The sequence below is a fragment of the Pyxicephalus adspersus genome, chromosome 7 (assembly GCF_032062135.1).
Source record: "Pyxicephalus adspersus chromosome 7, UCB_Pads_2.0, whole genome shotgun sequence".
NCBI classification, from domain to species: domain Eukaryota; kingdom Metazoa; phylum Chordata; class Amphibia; order Anura; family Pyxicephalidae; genus Pyxicephalus; species Pyxicephalus adspersus.
This window is the reverse complement of record NC_092864.1, coordinates 1,755,235-1,774,147: the sequence shown is the minus strand read 5'-3', so window position 1 is coordinate 1,774,147 and position 18,913 is coordinate 1,755,235. Positions and strand designations below refer to the sequence as shown.

Sequence of the window (18,913 nt, the reverse complement as noted above, 5' to 3'; positions counted from 1 at the left end):
CATCACATGGACACGTTGTTAGTTAGCAGCAATCACAGCATGGTCTTCTCTTCTGTTTCTGCAGATTATATTACACCTCAAGTCACCTGCGGCCTGGAGAACATAGAAGTGAGGTTCAACAAATGTCTCCTGGAAAATCTAGGCTATAATACCTCATCCATCCACCTAAGAGACAATTACTGCCGAGGAGTCACTGAGAAAAGTGATAAAAGTTACATCATTCTAATCACACGGCCAGCCAATGGTGCCTGTGGGGGGTATACTCAGGTATGTAGGTGTACCCTAATGTTATCTCTGATTTGACACCATGGATGACTTGCTACGTAGGATTCCTAAATCTTAGAGGGAAGATATGATCCTGGTAGCACAGGGATAGAAAATATAAAATATATATATTTCAATACAACTGAACACAGATGTGCATGTGTAATAATTAATTAATAATTAATAATAAATATGCAATAATTTGCAGAGTTTTATGAATAATTACTGAGTTGAGTTACTTATAGACAAGTGTATGTGTTACCAGTCTGCCCACAGATTGTCTGTTTATAAACTTGCAGCCTGCCTTTAGTTTTACTCAATAAACCGGAGTTATTACAGCTTTCCAAGGCTGGTGGGGATACACTTTCAACAGTGAAGCTAGGTTATCCAGCAAACCTGGAATGGATCTGGTCCAAGATTGAAAGCAATTGTTAACAAATTGCAAATGACCTTTAAGAAATTCATTTCAGGTTTGCTGGATCACCCAGCTTCACGGATGGTGTATCCTCCCTAGCCTTGGAGAGATTTATTAAATCAGGCACAGACACAAATCCCAGACACACTGTGTACAGCTAGTGCCGATTAGGCGGTATGTCTTGCAGTCTATGAACAGATTAGGTCCTGGGGATGATCCTGTTCTGCTTTTGGCTTCTTGTCCTATTGATTTATGTCTTCCTAGTTCCAGGCTCTGGTAAATGGATTCTCAGGTGTAATCTGCTATTCTATCAGCGTGCTCTTGATTTGATTATTCTGGATTTGGACCTCGGCTTGATCTCTACTCTGTTTGTGATTGCCGCTTGTCCTGATCTCTGGCTGTTGCACAAACTGCCTTGGTTTCCACTTGCCTCAGCTTGGTAAACTCTTCTGCCACAACCCACTGTGTTCCTGTTTGATTGGTCATTCCTATCCTAAACCCTGTCACCCCTGGTGGGCAGAGCCTGGGGGCCGTGACTTGGTGACCTCCTTGCGTCAAAGCAATCTGGTGGTCAATGGCCAAACACAACTTGTGGAGTGCTCTGGTGAAGACTAGGAGCCAGTTTAGGGTTAGCAAATCCTTCATCTACTTTAGTTATTCAAATCAGAGAAAAATAAATGGAATAAATAAAAAGATTCAAGTGGCAAGTGGGAAGCTTTAGACAAACATTTGTAATCCTTGTATTATGTATTTTATTACAGTTTTCATTTATCTGCTCTTTGTATTTCTTTGTAGACTAGTTTTTGTCTTCTGATTGTTATAGAAAAAAAAATAAAAAATGGGGTGTAGCCTTTATATAGCCTTTAAAACATTGTATTTCATTTTGGTGTACTGTTTGTGTATTTGGTCTTTGTGGTTTTGCAGACAAGAAAATATCCAATCAGGAAAAAAATGAAAAAGAAGCTAACACAAGAGTTCAAATGTTCAAATATAACACATTTTACTCACACATCACTGCTTTATGATTTAATTCATTGGCTATTTGCATACCACCCTAAAAAGCTTTTTATTCTTTACTGTAAATGTTATTTATTTTTCAGAACAATGCAACTGATACTATATATAAAAATACTGTATACCTATTATCAACATATGATGGAGTGATAATGAGAAATGAGTATCCCATTGACTTCCAATGCTCTTATCCATCCAACATGGAAATCAGCGTTCTAAACCCTATCAGCAACAACTACACAAAGTGAGTCCCATCGCCTTGGTTTACTGTTTACAAGATGTAGGTGTAGTGATAAGTGGGCTGTCATTTTATTTTATTCAAAGCACATGAAATATAATGAGTGTATAATGTGCAGTATTGGTCAATAATATGTAATGCTATTGGCCTTGGTAAGATTGTAATAACTGGGGGATCCTGGAAAAGAAAGAGTGGGTGGTGCACGTAGCATGTCATGGCTCCCAGTGGATTTGGCTAACAGTGGGATGGACTTAAAGTGTCATGGCCGAATAAAACCTTAACATTCTCGCTGTTACATGCATATGCCATAGTCCTTTTACTGCAGGATCCTCTAAGCCTCAATTGCTGTGGGTTGTCCGACACTCTGGGCAAATTTATTCAAGCTCTGTGGACGCTGGAGATGAAACACTGTCATCAGTGAAGCTGGGTGATTCAGTAAACCTGGAATGGATTTCCCAAAAGTAATTTGCTATTTATCAGCATTTTTTTCAATACTGGACCAGATCCATTCCAGGTTTGCTGGATCACCCAGCTTCAGTGATGAAAATGTATTCTCTCCAGCTATGGAGAGCTTTAATAAATCAGGGCCTCTGAGCTGGAAGTAAAGGATTCAAACTCACCAGCTCCGGATTTTGTTCCAGCAGTGTGTGGGGTGGGGGGTGGGGGCACATGCTGTGTAGCGGAAGTGGAGCCAGCAGGGCTCTGTCGGCCATGTCTAAAGATTTCTATTTGGTGATAGGTGGGTTACTTTGTTTAGCTAACTCAAGTGACACAGCCAACCATAGGGCCAGTAAAATGTTATTATCGCCACCTTGAAAAAGATGAACCCAAGAAAGAATCAAGCTACTTGGGCACTGTGCTGTTCTCCTCATATTCTCCAAGACCCCCCACTAGATATTATTACTTTATTCCCACCAAGGAATGTTTGAGGGAATGTCAGATAGACCCTATAGTGTTTACTATAGAAGAGGAAGTAGGGTTACACTTTGATATATGTTGGGAAGGCAAAAAATTATGTTTACATGAATAATGAAGAACTGTTGGAATAAAATCATCCAATGAAATGCAATGGTGGGAGATATTTACCTTATAAACTTCTTTGCTCCACAAAACTACAGAGATCCCAAAATAGTACCAGTAACCCCCACACTTAAAGTGTCTCCTACTTACTTACCCACTTTTTAGAGCCACCCATATAACTTCTCATTTACAGCTCACTTCTTTGAGCTAAATGATATTGGGTTCTCACCCTGTAACTAGAGGGAATTGTGCTAGTCTTTGCAGATATGCAGTTGCAGTGTGTGGCTATAGCTCAGACCGGGCACTACTACAATGTGTGTTACCATAATCTCAATATTCCTCATGGGGTAAGAGATAGAAGGCAGACGGACTTATCATGGCAATAGCTAGTGCTTTGTGTTTAGATGGCCATCCATGCCCTGGAGCCTTGGATTTCTCAATCATCCCATATTATATTCACTCACAGATTTTATTGGTGTCTGTGTCCTCAGTAAGATTCACATTCTATGTCTCTTAATTTGTCCTGGTGACCAATGACCATTGTCACTGAAAATGTAAGAAAAAGAGAGCTGAGAAATGTCTTTTATTGGAAATACCTATTTCTGTGATAACTGTCTAAGATGGGAATTTCTCTAAATTTGGAGAGATTTCCTCTAATTTCTTGCTGTTTTTTTACAGAATGAGAAATGAATGTAAATCTCCCCAACAAGACCCATATAGAAAAAATAACATTATGAGAGTTGTAAAACTTGAATATTTTATCTTAAATTAAAAAAAATAATTATACTGTATATGTGCCCCAAATCTATTTATCCTGAGACATAAAACCTGCTATCTCTATATGATAACCGAGTCTAACAAATTGTTTCCTTCTTTTTTATCTTTCACCAGTGTAACTGTTATCAATGTTACTGGAACACAAAATTTCACAATAGTAATGGGTCTATTTAAAGATTCAAGCTACACCACCCAATATACAGACTCCGAGGTGTGGCTGGACTCCTCCTCCATGCTATATGTTGGTGCCATTGTAACTGGAGCTACAAGCTCATCTCAGTTTGTCCTGGTTGTGAAAAACTGCTACGCCACTTCAACCATTGACGGCACCTACGGCATGAGATATGACATCATAACGGATCTGTGAGTTTGTTGATATGTGTTGTATATCCCTCTCCCCAAACTTAGATAAGCATTGCATTTATTTAGATTTGTTACTTGCTTTACTTACCAATTTTCTACAGAGCACCCTGTCAGATTCCAAATCAGCTCCCTGTCCTCAGTCCCCCACAATTAGAGCTATATAGTGGGGATAAGGGCCTGTACCTCAGTGATAGCCATTCTTAGGGGCAGATAGGGTTTAAATGTTGTAAAAGAGAAGAGGGCCACACACACTTGGGCCTGGTTTTTGGTCCTGGAATGGATTTCCTAAAAGTCATTTGCTATTAGTTAGCAAATGTTTTCAAACCTGGATCAGATCCATTCAAGATTTGCTGGATCACCCAGCTTCCCAGCCTTGGGGAGTTTCAATAAAACGGGCCCTTTGTGTCCCCTTTAAGAGGTCCTTTTATTGATAGGAGAGGTAACACGCACATTGAATGTCCCATTTTCTATCCAGGAAGGTCACAAGCCCATTTTGTCCTTTTTTCAAAAAGTCTCAGCAAATCCGAGTGCTGAAATATGATAGCTGTCTGCCGGCCTAATTGGGTAAACTGTGTTCCATTTAGTGTTGATTGAGTTTTCCTAGATCAGCCCTAACATTGGGGTCAACTTGAGTGAACTGTACTGTAATGGCCATTTTAGCAAAGTTCTGCCACAGAAAGGATTTTTTGAACGCATTTGCATGTGGCCGCAGTTGCTCTGGACCACAATGTGTTTCCTAAAAGAGTCAGCTTTCTTCCAGTTCTGCGATTGCTTTTCCCCATTGGGAGCAAAAATGCACCTCAGCCTCACATAACTGCATGACAAAATGTTAAATTACGTGGAGAGAGGAGGAGGCAGGGAGTGGCTGTCAGCTGTGGTTCTGTATTTTAATTACAAGTCTGAGATTCACCTTGCATCCTTTTAAGGCATATATATATATGAACGCAGAAGATATGAAAGAAGATGTGCCCACCGCCTGAGCTACCTCAACTCTTGCACTCCCTCTGGTGGCAGGTTGTGTTACCAAATTGTCACATGGTCTCCTCATCACATGATTTTTCCTATTTAATTCACAGTCAACAGGATGTTGCCTGAACAAGAAGGTCCATCCAGTCTCTGTTTCCAGGTTCCTGCTTGCACGTTCAGATTCTGTTGGTGGTCTTTGTGACTTCACCTTTGCTTCACATACAAATCCTTTGGTATACCTACTCCAGCTCTGTCAAGACCATTCCTAATTGCTGTCTGCCCTGACCCGACCCAGAGTCTCTGCCTACTGCTCTTATACTACATCTTTGGTTCCTTCCCAGTCAGCAGTCAGCACCCCCTGCATGTACAGGGTACACACAATCTGGGTACCACCCTCCTAAAGTCCATACAGAGGGTCCATAGCAATCAAAGTAAAAAAAATAAAAAAATAAATAATCTCCTTTTTATTGGTGCTGCTATTGAATGTGCAAACAATTCTAAATTCATTTTTTTCTTTCTTCATATTTGAACTCTCACTACGTACTGCCTTGACTTGGTAAAATCCAGGACCACATACCTGCTGTTTTTGGCCCATCAATCGAGGACAGTTTTTGAATTAGGAAAGGTGAATCAATCCTTCAAAATACTATAGACAGATAAGGAAAACTGCTAGTGAGAATGCAAACATGTGAATTTCTCGCATTCCTAGATTCAGTGTGAAAATGTAATTTATGTTATTACTATTTCTCCTTCTTCTTTATTAATATTATTATTATATTCTAATCCTGTTCTGATGATTCCACTTTCAGATGCCCCAACAGGAATGATCCCTCAATCTCTGTGCTAGAAAACGGAGTGTCCCTCAAATGTCGTTTTTCACTTCAAATATTTAAATTCCTGGGAGGCTTCAATCAAGTTTATTTACACTGCCAGGTCGGCTTGTGTGACACCTCCCGGTATTCCTGCTCAACTGTGAGTATTGACTTATTCATTGTAAGGCCATGGTCCAACGCTCACCAGATGCCAGTTCCCCATTCTAATTCTGCACTCTTCATCTCTATGATGCCCCGTTCAACCTTGGGAGGCTAGTTGTCCCATCCCAGTTGCCCCTGGGATATCTAAGGATGCAATACGGCGAAGGACTTACCAAGGGTAGAGCACAGAGCAGGACAAGAGAAACAAAAGCAAGTCAGACAGTCTAGGGCCAGTAACCAGATGATTCACAGATGTTGTAGTACAGGACAGTCCAGCAGAAACAAGCCTAGAAAACAGATCCGGCGGTCATACACAGGTGATACGTCTACCAGACGAGATATCCAAGGATAAAGTATTTTAGTAAAGACAAAGAAAGACAGGCTTTTTCTAGCCAAATACAGTTAAATGTCACAGTTTTATTTTGTGAAAAAGAATATACCTGGTTAAGAGCTACGTATAACAGACCTACTACACTAGTTTCTGTGCTATTCATAGTTTTACTATGCTGTGTATTGCATTGTGGGTTCCGTGTTATCTTATCATCATCTTGATATAATTCAACTGGATCAATTGGTTTCTTTGTCTCTTTCCCGACACGTTTCCCCAAAGGACTTCCTCTTGGCGCTGTTTGAGACCAATATCAATTTCCAGTAAAGAGAATGTTTAGAAGAGAACGCAAAGGATGATATTTCAGTTGACAAGAAGCTTGCCTATAGGAACATCTTTTAATGTTGGTGTATAGTGTGGGTAAGCCGTATTTCAGCAGTCAGTCAGAAAGGCTAAAAATACTATAATTACCCCCAGGCTTGGCCAACAAACAGAACCACTATCTCACTTCTCACAATATACAAGGATAAAGACAAAGCAGACAAAGAGTCAGGGTCCCAGGCAAAGGGTCGGTCCAGCCAGTAACAGCTGCAGGGTCAGGAAACAGCAACAGAAAAGCTAATAGATACCCCATCAGCAGGGGGTCAGCTAAGCTAAACAATGTGACTTGGAGCAGAAGGGCCATAAAGTTCCAGCAGCCAATGGCAGGGCAGGATTGAAGCCAGGTACTAATCAGCTCATTGGCTGCAGCACACAACCCAAAGTTCCCTTCAGCTGAGCAAAACCTCGGTGTACGAGCTGGGGATGCTGAAAAAGCTAAATCTCAAGGGGAGGGTGCACAGCTGAATGGAAATAGTGAATACTGCGGGTTGCAGAGCAGAGGGTAGAAAAACAATTTCTTGGTTTTCCACACCTCCCCATTCCAGAAAAATTGGTGTTCAAATTTGGAAGCAGGCCTTTCCCTATGCTCAGCCATTAGTTTGTTCCAGACCTGTCTATACAGTAGCTCAGGACAGTCAGCTTTATTGAGACCGTGGTTGAATTGCATTTCCCATTAGTATGCAACACAAAAGCAGAGGTCTCCCTTCTACACAGGGCTCCTAGAACCTCTTGCTAGTGACTGGAGGTGAGTGAAATGGAAAAAAATTCTAAACTACATCGATTCTAGTAAATGGAGAAATCTAACCTAATTCATAAATTCCAAGTTGGATTTTTTTTTAACCAATTTAAGATTCTTGGAGTTTGGAGCTGTCTAGTTTAATCTAGTTTTCCTTTATTTCTACTTTACTTGTGATGTTTGTGGTTGTGATGATTCAACATTTATACTCACAATATGAAAAAAATGAATAAAAACTGTCTAAAGTGAATGAAACTGAAAATCCTTGTAATAGCCTTTTTTTCCACACACATGTATACATTGGGAGTTCTCCACATTTTAAATCAAATCAAAACATGATGGAAAATTATTAAATTTGTGTTCTTCCTTTACATAAATGGATAAAGGGGGAATATCAGGCTGTTCAGTATAATAGCAGTGTCTGCATCCTTCTTTATAAACATTTGTGTATAGGCTGAGAAATGTTTCCAGATTTTGTTTTCCCTTTAATCACTAAACTATTATTTAGTAGTATGACCTTGGTGTCTGAGAACTGCTGAACCTCTGTGTTGTATGGACTCCACCAAATTCTGTCACCTGTGTACATCCAGCCAAGGATGATTGGATGACATTCCACAATCCCTCTGCATTTCTTGGTTTTGTCTCCGAAACAACATTTTTATTATAAAATTAATGTCCAAGGATTGGGCTGACCATTCCATAATATCAATCTTGTTGGTCTGGAACCAAGACATTGTTCGTTTACTGGTGTGTTTGGGGTCGTTGCCCATTTCAAGGGCATTTTCTTCTCGGCATCAGGCAACATGACTTCTTGTCATGTATTTAAACTGATCATGATCCCTGGTATGCAATAAATAGGCCCAACACCATAATATGAGAAACATTCACATATAATGATGCTGCACCACCATGCTTCTTCACAGTACTTCTATGCTGTGGCTTGAATTCAGTGTTTGGGGTTTTTTGACAAATTATCTGTGGCCCCTACGGACTATGGGGACATCATCCCCACCCCTCAAATTCCAAATCTACCCCTGACATATATCTAACTGTTATAACACTGTTATTCAGCCCTCCCCTCAGGCACGTTGTCTTGGTGTTACCTTTGACTCTGCCCTCTCAATTACCCCCCATATTCAGAACATTTCCAGGTCCGCTCACTTTCACCTACACAACATCTCCAAATTCCGCCCCTACCTGTCCCCTGAGACCACCAAACTCCTTGTACACGCTCTTATCATCTCTCATCTGGACTACTGTAACCTCTTCCTCTCTGGTATTCCACTAACCCGACTCTCTCCTCTACAATCTATCATGAATGCTACAGCCAGAATTATATATCCTTACCTCCTACCTACCGAACTACCCATACACAGCCTTCCCACCACTCCTATTCATCTACATCTCTTTGCAGTTCTCTCCATTGGCTTCCTTTTCACCTTAGAATCAAATTTAAGCTCCTGTGCTTTGCCTTCAATTCCCTACACAGTTATTGTCCCACTTACATTTCTGACCTGGTAAAAAAATACTCCCCCTGCCGCTCTCTCCGCTCTTCCAATGACCTACTAATGACTTCCTCACTCATAACCTCATCACACGCACAAATACAAGACTTCTCCAGAGCTGCCCCGACTCTCTGGAATGGTCTCCTCGTCCTATTCGGCTTGCTCCTACTTTCTGCTCATTTAAAACAGCGCTCAAAACTCATTTTTTCAAACTTGCCTACCCATCCTCTTCTGTCTTTTGAAACCATCACTACTTCCCACCACTACATATCTCCCATCATATTGTGTGTAAATCCCCCCAGCTACTAGATTGTAAGCTCTTCGGGGCAGGGTCCTCTCCTCCTGTATCACTGCCTGTATTCATCTGTCATTTGCAACCCCTATAAAATGTACAGCGCTGCATAATATTTTGGCGCTAAATAGATACGGTGTGTGTAATAATAATATCTGACCTCAAAAGACTAAAGTTCTTATCAGAGATTGGAATAGACATGAATAATAAAATACATTACCACTCAGAAGTTATTTTTTCTGATTTCAGTGGTGTCCTTCAATGAAATCCAATTTAGATGGTAATATTACTGCGAGAAAGATGACTGTTGGACCTATTAAACAGAAAGGTAAGACCAGTTGAAGATAAAATATTTATATACTGTACAAAATTACTGCTCATACCTTCTCCCATCTATTCACAAATATTTCATATAACATGGATTATGGGGAAGGCAGTTCTCTTCTGCTATATCTAGGCACCAGAGTATTTCCCTACTTTAAAATCACATTTATTATGAGACAAATAAAATAACTAATATTCTGTTCTTATTTCCTTTTCAGTTACTGAAACTTCTGATGGAGGTGAGCTTGAAAAGTGAATATAATACGCTGCACTGTATGGTCATTTAGAGCACCTGTGCTCATTAAATATTCAGACAGGTGATATATTCAGACAGGGGATAATGGTCCCACCATTAATGGGATATATTTATCAAACAGTGAATTTGACATTCACCAAAGATTCTCTGGTAGAGAATCAATGACTGCCATTTATACTCAAAATGTCCCATAATTCCTCCAACCCCAAGGACATTACAAGGACTAATGTGTGATGCCATCTAAAAGTTCCAGGTCAAAGTAAATTTATGACGTAGATGTTTGACAACAGATTTTAATACCAGGGTTAGAAGGGGACACTTGAAGACCACCGATAGTCCACCAGATGGACTCCAAGCTGTCTCTTCACAAGCTCCTAACTTGTTGTCCAGCACCCAGGTAGCCATAAATGAGGTGACAATCCCCAAAGATCCATGTTCCCCAACTTATCTCTAAGTCCCACCAACCATCCATGTTTTATAAATACTCAAAATGGGGTTTCCTGATTTTGCTATATAATAAGGTTAATTTAGGTGTTTTGATCCGATACAGAACTCATATCATCTGAATAGTTGGCTGTGGTGTTCACAGTTTGGGAATGGGGGAGAGTTCACGTCACCGCAGACATCTATTCTACTGGGAAAATTGAGTTTTACACCCCTGATGAAAAAGTCTCAACTGATGCTTCTGAGTCTTCAGACCTCAAGGCTCCTAAAAATATGCAGATGAGGTTATTCTCATTTAATATTTGGGCAAACATTTGATCATCACCATTTCTATTTGTTTCTCTTCTAGGCACTGTTGTACCAACTCCAAAGCTTTTCATCTCCACCATTGTTTTCCTGTTACTAATGTATTAGTAATATTCTGGCTGCGGATCAGTATAAGGATATCTTAAGTAATCAAAGCAGATTTTATGTAGGAACAAACAGCGTGAGCTGCTACTGGAACCTGGACAAGCCGATGATTTACAACTATCTATTCCAACCAGAGCTCCAGCATATCCATGACACCCTATATGACTCAATATTACTATGATATCAGGACAGATAGAGGAAAGAAAAGTTTGCTGGGCTTAGTAGGTAAAGAAGTCAGAAAATACAGAAGGGACTTCTGAAACATCTACAGCACTATACATTCATCTACAGCAGTCTCTTCCCTGCATATGACATTTTACTGGGATCAGCTGGTTATATAAATGGGTGAAATGGCATCCTTAGTCTTTTAAATGATAATAAATAAAATCAGACTTTAAAATGATTTTTAGTGATTTTGCATGTGATCCTCTTCTATATCTAACTATACATATGATATAAAAATCCAAATAGATTTGTGATTATTGCACTCTTTAGAGATGGGAACTACATTTTAGTAGCTTTCAGAGAGTTGGGAAGAGGGAGGTATGGGCATTATGTGTAAGAAATGCTCTGTTTAAATTGAAAAATAATAAATAATTTCCAAGTATATTGGATAGCATATTGTGTATGTAGAATAGGTTAGGCAGACATCTTTACTTTTACATCAGTCATTTTTGTTAAATTGTCAGCAGTCGCCATATTTAGTGTACGTTATATTGTGTGTATTACACTCTTAGGTGTTGTTCACTGACTGCACATGCACTGAAGGTACAGTTGTGGTTGCTGCTACTTGTAGTGTCACGCATAGCTAGTCAGTTTTGTTAAATTGTAAGCAGTCAGCACATTTAGTGTAATCTATATTGTGCCATCTTTTTTTCACACTGTACATTCACTAAAGCTAAATAAAATCAACTGCAAGTTCCTATTTACCATTTGGTACAGTAAATTTCTGTTCTACTGTAAAATAAATGCAGATATTTTAGTGTTTGATACCTCTTCCTGTTTACCAAATAAACCGTTTGGTACAGGTGCATTTTTGCACGAATAAGTAAAAGATGAGCGGTAGACGCAGGGGAAGGCATGGCGTTGGCAATCTGCTGCATCTGGCAGGGGGCATACTCTCCGGGAGTCCGCCACTGTAGGGCAGAAGCAGCAGCAAACTGTTGGAGGCAGCAGCACAAGTTGTCACACAGGTCTGAGATGTGTGCGGAGCACCAGTATGCTGGTAGATTTAATGAGAGGGCGGACTACAATCATACAGCCACGTCATGTGGAAAGTATTGTGGACTGGGTCTCAGGGGCCTCAAGTGCAGCAGGCTCTGCAGCAGCAACCGGCACAGCCGTGACAGAAGCAAAGACAAAAGTTAGCGTGGCTAATGTGCCTGTACCTCACAATGACTTTCCCATGTTGTTTTACGAACAGCCTGAGGATCTCTCAGTACAAAGCTCAGAGCAGGAGGCAGACTTTGAGACCCTTGGAGAGTGTGGTCAGGGCTTGCTGGGCGAGGGTTCTGGATCAGTGGCTCCATTTGCAGAGGTTGGCTTAGATGGGAACCACCGGTGTGTGTAAAGGCTTACAGCAGTTCCGAAACAGACATAAAGAAAAGGCAACAGACTGGGGATGGAAAGGGCCACCAATCTGCCTCATGTGAGTCCCAAAGAAGAGACAGAGGAGTGGGCACAAGCAGGGGAACAGTCAGAGACGATGTGACCATAGGGGGGGGGGTGGAGCTGGAGCAGACGCAGACGCAGGGCACCCAGCAGACGCAGAGACAGGCAAAGAAAGAGTAGCAGAGTGGTTGCACGCATCTCTTCCGTGTGGTCCTTTTTCACGCTGAAAGACGATGATGAGTATGTAGCAATCTGCATCCTGTGACGCAGGCAGATCCGCAGAGGACAAGCCGGATCACATTTGGTTACAACATCCCTGCTTTCCCATATGCGCCAGAACCACAAACCAAAATGGAAGCAGTACTTGCGTTCTCTTAAATGAGGTGCAACCACGTCATCATCTCTTCTTCCACCTCCATTGACTCCTACTCCACCTCCAACTGTCATTGCTTCTACATCTCAGGAGGTTGGTGCCAGCCAGACTTTTATAGGTGGAAGTGTGAAGTGCGGGGGCATAACCAACCAGAACGGATGAAGTGCATGGTGCACGATTACATTGGCTCTTTTCTGGCTGGTGTTGGTGGTGTTGACAACAGCAGTTATGGAGGATGCCTGTCCTGACACTAGTGATGCCATTAATTTTTGAGTCAACAGGCTTGAAATCTGCTCGTAATTGCAGAACCTTCAGTGCCGCTAACAGAGTTGTCACAGATGACCGATCACAATGGAAAATGTCAATCGCCTCACCTTTTTGAAACGAAACGAAAGGTGGGTTAATAACAACCATCATACTCCCACTTCAGATGTCACTGATTGACTGACACAAGGACTCACTGGCCAACCAAGATGCCTCTGTGAACCCGCACTGCTCCTGTGCCGAGTCTGTGGCTGCCTATCACCAATACCCTGTCAGCTGAGCCGGCCTCGGTTGAATTTTAATGTTAGCTATCGCAACATACAGGGGTGGCATTCATCACCAATGTCATGCTTGCCATTGTGCCAGCTAGCAATATACTATACATTTCTGCTGCTTCTGCCACACTGATAGGTATCATTGCCTTTGCCTAATTTTTTAGCCATGTATTGTAAGATTTAGGGTTGGCATTCATGTCATCCACTTCATGATGCAAACTAGCAATATCATCTACCTTCTTACCACTTCCAGTACCACAGACCACAGCAACAGTGCTGGCCCACAAAACATCTTGGTCTGGCCCTTCTACTTTTAATCACAAATTTCAGATATTTGTATTACACACTTCAGGGTGGCATTGACGAGGCACTACACCAAGCTCTAGATGCCAGTTACCATTTATAAATGCATACCTGATCAATAGAAAACATTGAACATCCACCACATAACACCATATCTGGCAGGAACACAGAATATAAAAGTAACAAAATCAGAAATAGTACTGACTTGGTAAATAATATTTTCACTTTAATATTATTGTCCCTACAGACCAACCATATTTTCTGTCAATTTTCTTGCAACTTCTATACTAATCAATATTAAATTTTACTCATATTATACTTCTAATGGTACATAGAGATAGAGCAGGGGATTTATTTTATATAATTATAATTAATTTTATATAATACACACATACAGTATTTGTATTATCCATGTCATTGAGCATAGATCCATATACAATTATCTTCCAGTCCAATATTATATTACATTACTAGTGATAACTGTACAACACGGAGTGCAGGGGTCCCATGGATGGAACATAAAACATGTATGGAATTTGCTCTGAAGTCTTAGGATCCGCTCATATCTTGTACCACGGTATGCACATAGGAGGACGAAGAGGAGAACAGGAGATGGTGGGTCTCATGCCCTGGAATCCATGTTGCCTCCTTCATGAACCCAAACTGCTTCCATTGTCATCTGGGCACAGATACATCATCTGTGCTATATTGGGAACATTCCTGAATGCCTCATTTACTGGTAACACACCTTATTACTGCTTGTCATACTCTGACTTATTTATGTTATTTATTCTTTGACTTTACAGCCCAAACAAAAATCTTGTCACACCTGCCTGAAGAATTGTTACCCAGAAACATGTGCACTGCCCTTGACAACTCAACTTGAGGAAATGATAACGTGTATTACACAACGTATAAATGGCAGCATGGAAATGATTTTATCTCAATTTGTGTAAATCACTGTTTTTTATTCCCACATAAAGGAACTGACACAATCCCAATACAACATCAGCTGTAGAATATTCCTTTATGTTATATCAATAGATATATATATCTTTTATATATTATATTCTAATATTATATATATATATATATAATAGATATATATATATACATATATGTGTCTAACTTCTACCTGCTATACCATGATGTGAGTAAAGCTTTACAGATGTGTTTGCTGGAGACTTTGATTTGTTTGTTTTTTGTTATCTGCATAATCAATCACTAGAGGTAGGTTCCAGCATCAGCGGTAGATGTGTTCATGAATCACCAACAGGTAGGTACCAGAATCTCTGACAACAGACACAGGCCAGTGGTATATACCAATATCAGTTCATGCTTCACACCTTTTATGAATTTATTTCAGAATAACTTTTGGACATATAATTTTATTGATGTACTTTCTTATGGTTATGATTAATTTAGGTTTCCTTCTATGCAACATGTATGTTTGGTCAAGAACTAAACTTGGTTACACACCTACCTGTTTTGCATATCCAGGCACAAAGTTTTGATTTTCATTTCTAATGTCATGTGAATTTACCTGACAACCATAAAGAATATGAGCAAATGTCTGAAAATTTTCCAATGTTCGTTATTATTCTTCATCTGTGAGATTTAGTTGGGTCTGTTACGCTCAGTCAATGTTGCTGTCGCTTTTTTTTGTGCTAAAATATAATTGTAAATAATAATTTTGAAAATGTGTTCATTTACTTTTTGATTTGCTGTAGTTGTTGTATACATCCTTTTTTTTTTGTCTACTGGTTACTGGAAACTAATCATATCCAGCTGTATACATAATAACTAACATTTATAACATGTCATCACACAATAGTATTCATGTTAAACAAAAAATGTTCCACAGCATTGTGAATCTGCTCTGAATTTCATTATGGTCTTGCTTTAAAGAAATGAAGTCTTCTAAATCTTTTTTCCAAAATATTATAATACGTGTATCAAGGAACATAAAGTGATTTCACTTGTGTGAGTATGTAAAAATAGATTTTAATGTATGGAAATACATATGCATTTTCATTTTTACTATTTTACCTGGACTGGTTTGTGTGTGTGGGGGGATTATTCAAGTTTGCTTGTATGGTATGCATTGATGTGATTTGTTTTTCCTTCATTATTGTTATCTTCATCTGTTTCTGCAATGTTTTTGTGCCCCTTTGGAAATGATACAATTCTTCAACCTGTTTTCTTACAATGTATATGTTAATCATTGTTATTAAGGGTTTTGTCATTTTATCCATGAATATTTAGTACACATGTATGCATGGTTTCCACTACAAACTGGTACTTGACCCCACTCATTGCCTTTGTCCCATTCTCAAAGTCATATTGTCACATATTAGTATTTGAATGCATAATGTAAGTGTTCCTTTTATAAATAAATTGTCATGGTTTTTATGTACCTACATGGTTGTGTTATATGTTTGTTGTCATTGTGCTGTGCTGCCTGATCTTAGCACTATTGTATGCAAGCAAACTTCCACTTCCAGGCCAAACAGATTTTCAATTAGCACTACAGGTATTCCCTGGGTTACATACAAGATGGGGACTGAAGGTTTGTTCTTAAGTTGAATTTGTATTTAAGTCAGAACTAGGACAGATATTTGCCTCAACATTTTATTAGGCAGTGAGGTGTCAGTTACTGTATAAAATTCTCACTGTGAGTTAATCACAATCAAAGCAAAAAAAACCCATTATGGAGCCTAAACATTCATTACTTCTGGAGCAAGCTGTGCTTTGATATGCAAAAAGAAACAACTGCAGAGTTTGTCTTGGTGATTGAAGAGTTACAAGAGGCTGCATAAAGAGCTCACCCTATAAATCATCCACAACCTCAGCTGTGTTTAGCAAAAGATTTCTTCTGCAAGTCACGAAACCCGTCCCCCTCCCCCATCCAGCCCCTGTCCTGCACGGGAGCGAGCCGTTCATATGGAGGAGTTGTTTGTTTATTGGATGTCCTTAACCTGGGGAATCATTGTATATGTATGAACAGTGAAAATACCAAGAGGAAGAGAAGGCTGCCCGCTTTCCTTTAAAGTCTTAAACCAGCTGTGAGCCAAACCCATGACATCAGAAATCATTGGAAGAAATAAGCAATCGTTTCAATTTGAAGGAAATACATGTTAAGCAATTTGCCCAAAAAAACCTGTTTGCCTATTTCTTTCTATAATTTCTTTTATTTGTACACACATATATATGCATACATACACAAGTACACAAAACAAACAATATACACATAAAAAGAAAAACATACCTGAAAGCACACCAAACACATGTAAACCCACACTTCCATATAAAATATTTCAAAAATGGCCCAAAAATCTTGCATTCAAAAAATACTTACCAACCAATAGGCAATTTGTACCTATGAAGGGTGGAAACTGGTATTGGAAAATATTTATGCAGGACAAACATTTAAAGGTGATAATAAAGACATATTATTGCAATTAAACAATAAGGCCACAAACACAATAACATAGCATTACCAGTGACTTCTTAATTGCAAAATGGACATTGAAATTGAAACTCAAAGTTTAAAAAAACAAAAGCAGCTATTGTACTAAATGGTAAGCAAAGTATGAAATGTAGCAACATAGATTAGGCTAACACACCCAAAGTCACCCTTCCCCCCCTCCTCCAAGATAAAAAAGGCAAAGGAAAAAGCAAACTAGACAACACCCTTATATATGCCGATCTTTATGTGCACAGCTGCTACAAATTCACCTGTAATTGGGATGTGCACTATATAATAAAAATAAATACAAAATAAATATAATACATATATATATATATAATAAAATACACATATATATGTGTATGTATTTTAACATGTATATATTTGTAGATGCAAACAAGAACATGGGTGTATGATCTAGTCTGCTGGCGAGGTCTCGTCTGCCAGTTCTCAGGGATTTATCGCCAGGCGGATCTTCGGGTCAGATATCATAAGCGTTTACGGAGATGTAAACAGCTAAAATTGTTTAAGTCTTTACGAATCTGAAAACATTAGGTCATTTAAAAATATGCTTATTTCTAAGCTAATATATCATTTTTAAACTTTTGCACACATCATACATTATTATTTGGGGATAACGGGGAGATGTGTGCCACTTGAAAAAATGATTTGCTGTCCCAAGAGTTCATTTTAATGCTAGGGTCTAGCTGCCGCATGGAATCCCTTTATCATTTGAGTTCATAAATGCTGGGAAAATACACCAGAGTATTTTCGGCACCTTAAAGTGCGTTGTTAAATAGGTTGGATGGGTCATATGTCGGATCGTGAATATGCACTCATGCGCAAGCATACGACTTTGCTTGATAAATTACCCCAATGTGTTTCATTTTTTTTAGAAACTTTCTGGGTTTTAACTTGTCCTCAATAAGCTTTTTGATGTTTGAGATATATATTTTGTGCCAAACATTTTGGTGAATAACCATAGACCCTTTGGTTTTATTCTTGTGTTGGTTACTCTACCATATAGGGAGCTGGCAACCCCAAATTTCAAAACTAAAGCTGTTGGGGTTCCCTATAGTTATTTTTGTAGAGTCAATATCCCATGCTATATTACAATTGTATTTAACTGTGAAAAATATTGAAGTGTTAATGAACTGGAAATTCCTGACCTATTCAGCTAAGAGTCTCAAGGAATGTTGAAGATTTGTTTAGTATGACAACTGTCATTGTATGAGAAGAATAAGGTATAAGGAAGTCAGGTGAAAATATGAGGTGACTTTTGCCCAAAGGCTTTTATGTTTCAGCTTTTGTGAAAAAACAAATCATATGAAAGGCAGCAGTAAAGCTGATATGGTATTTGTGAACAAACCATTGTTGAGAGCAGATTTTGTTCATGACGGATCGTTACATATAACTGATTGTGGAAGAAGAAGCAGAATGTCTCGTCTCTTCCTCTTGGTCCTGCTGTTTGCATCCCATGGGATGACACGTGAGTAGATTCAGGTCAACTAATATGGTTAAACCCGGGTGGGAGAATATGGGGGGCAGGGGGTCTATGTATCATGGCTGGAGTCCGCTCTACGCATTCACTACTCTTCCAGAATTATAAAACTTCATACAGCTTCATTTTGAACTTTGATCCTGGTAATGTATTTGTAATTTCCAGACCTTTATTGATTCAAGTATAAATATTTATATATAAAGTACAGCCCAAATAGAACAGAAATAGGACACGGCTGATGTTTTTACACAATTTACTGAATGATAGATGTCCGAGCTGTACAGTACATTCAACGACATTATTCTAGATATGTCTGGTTTTTCAATGATCTCTAGATGCAATTTTGTTTATTTATTTCATAACTTGATGAGGATTTATTTTTCAATCTGAATAAGTATGTAAATGATGT

General features: G+C 39.2%; 1 long non-coding RNA gene across 1 annotated transcript; it reads left to right on the top strand.

Annotated features, from left to right (window-relative positions):
- The first annotated feature begins 9,529 nt into the window (after positions 1-9,529).
- LOC140334468 (uncharacterized) lies at positions 9,530-11,497 on the top strand. The gene is made up of 3 exons (XR_011921562.1): positions 9,530-9,601; positions 9,816-9,836; positions 10,647-11,497. It is a non-coding gene; the product is annotated as an uncharacterized lncRNA (long non-coding RNA).
- The last annotated feature ends 7,416 nt before the right edge of the window (positions 11,498-18,913 follow it).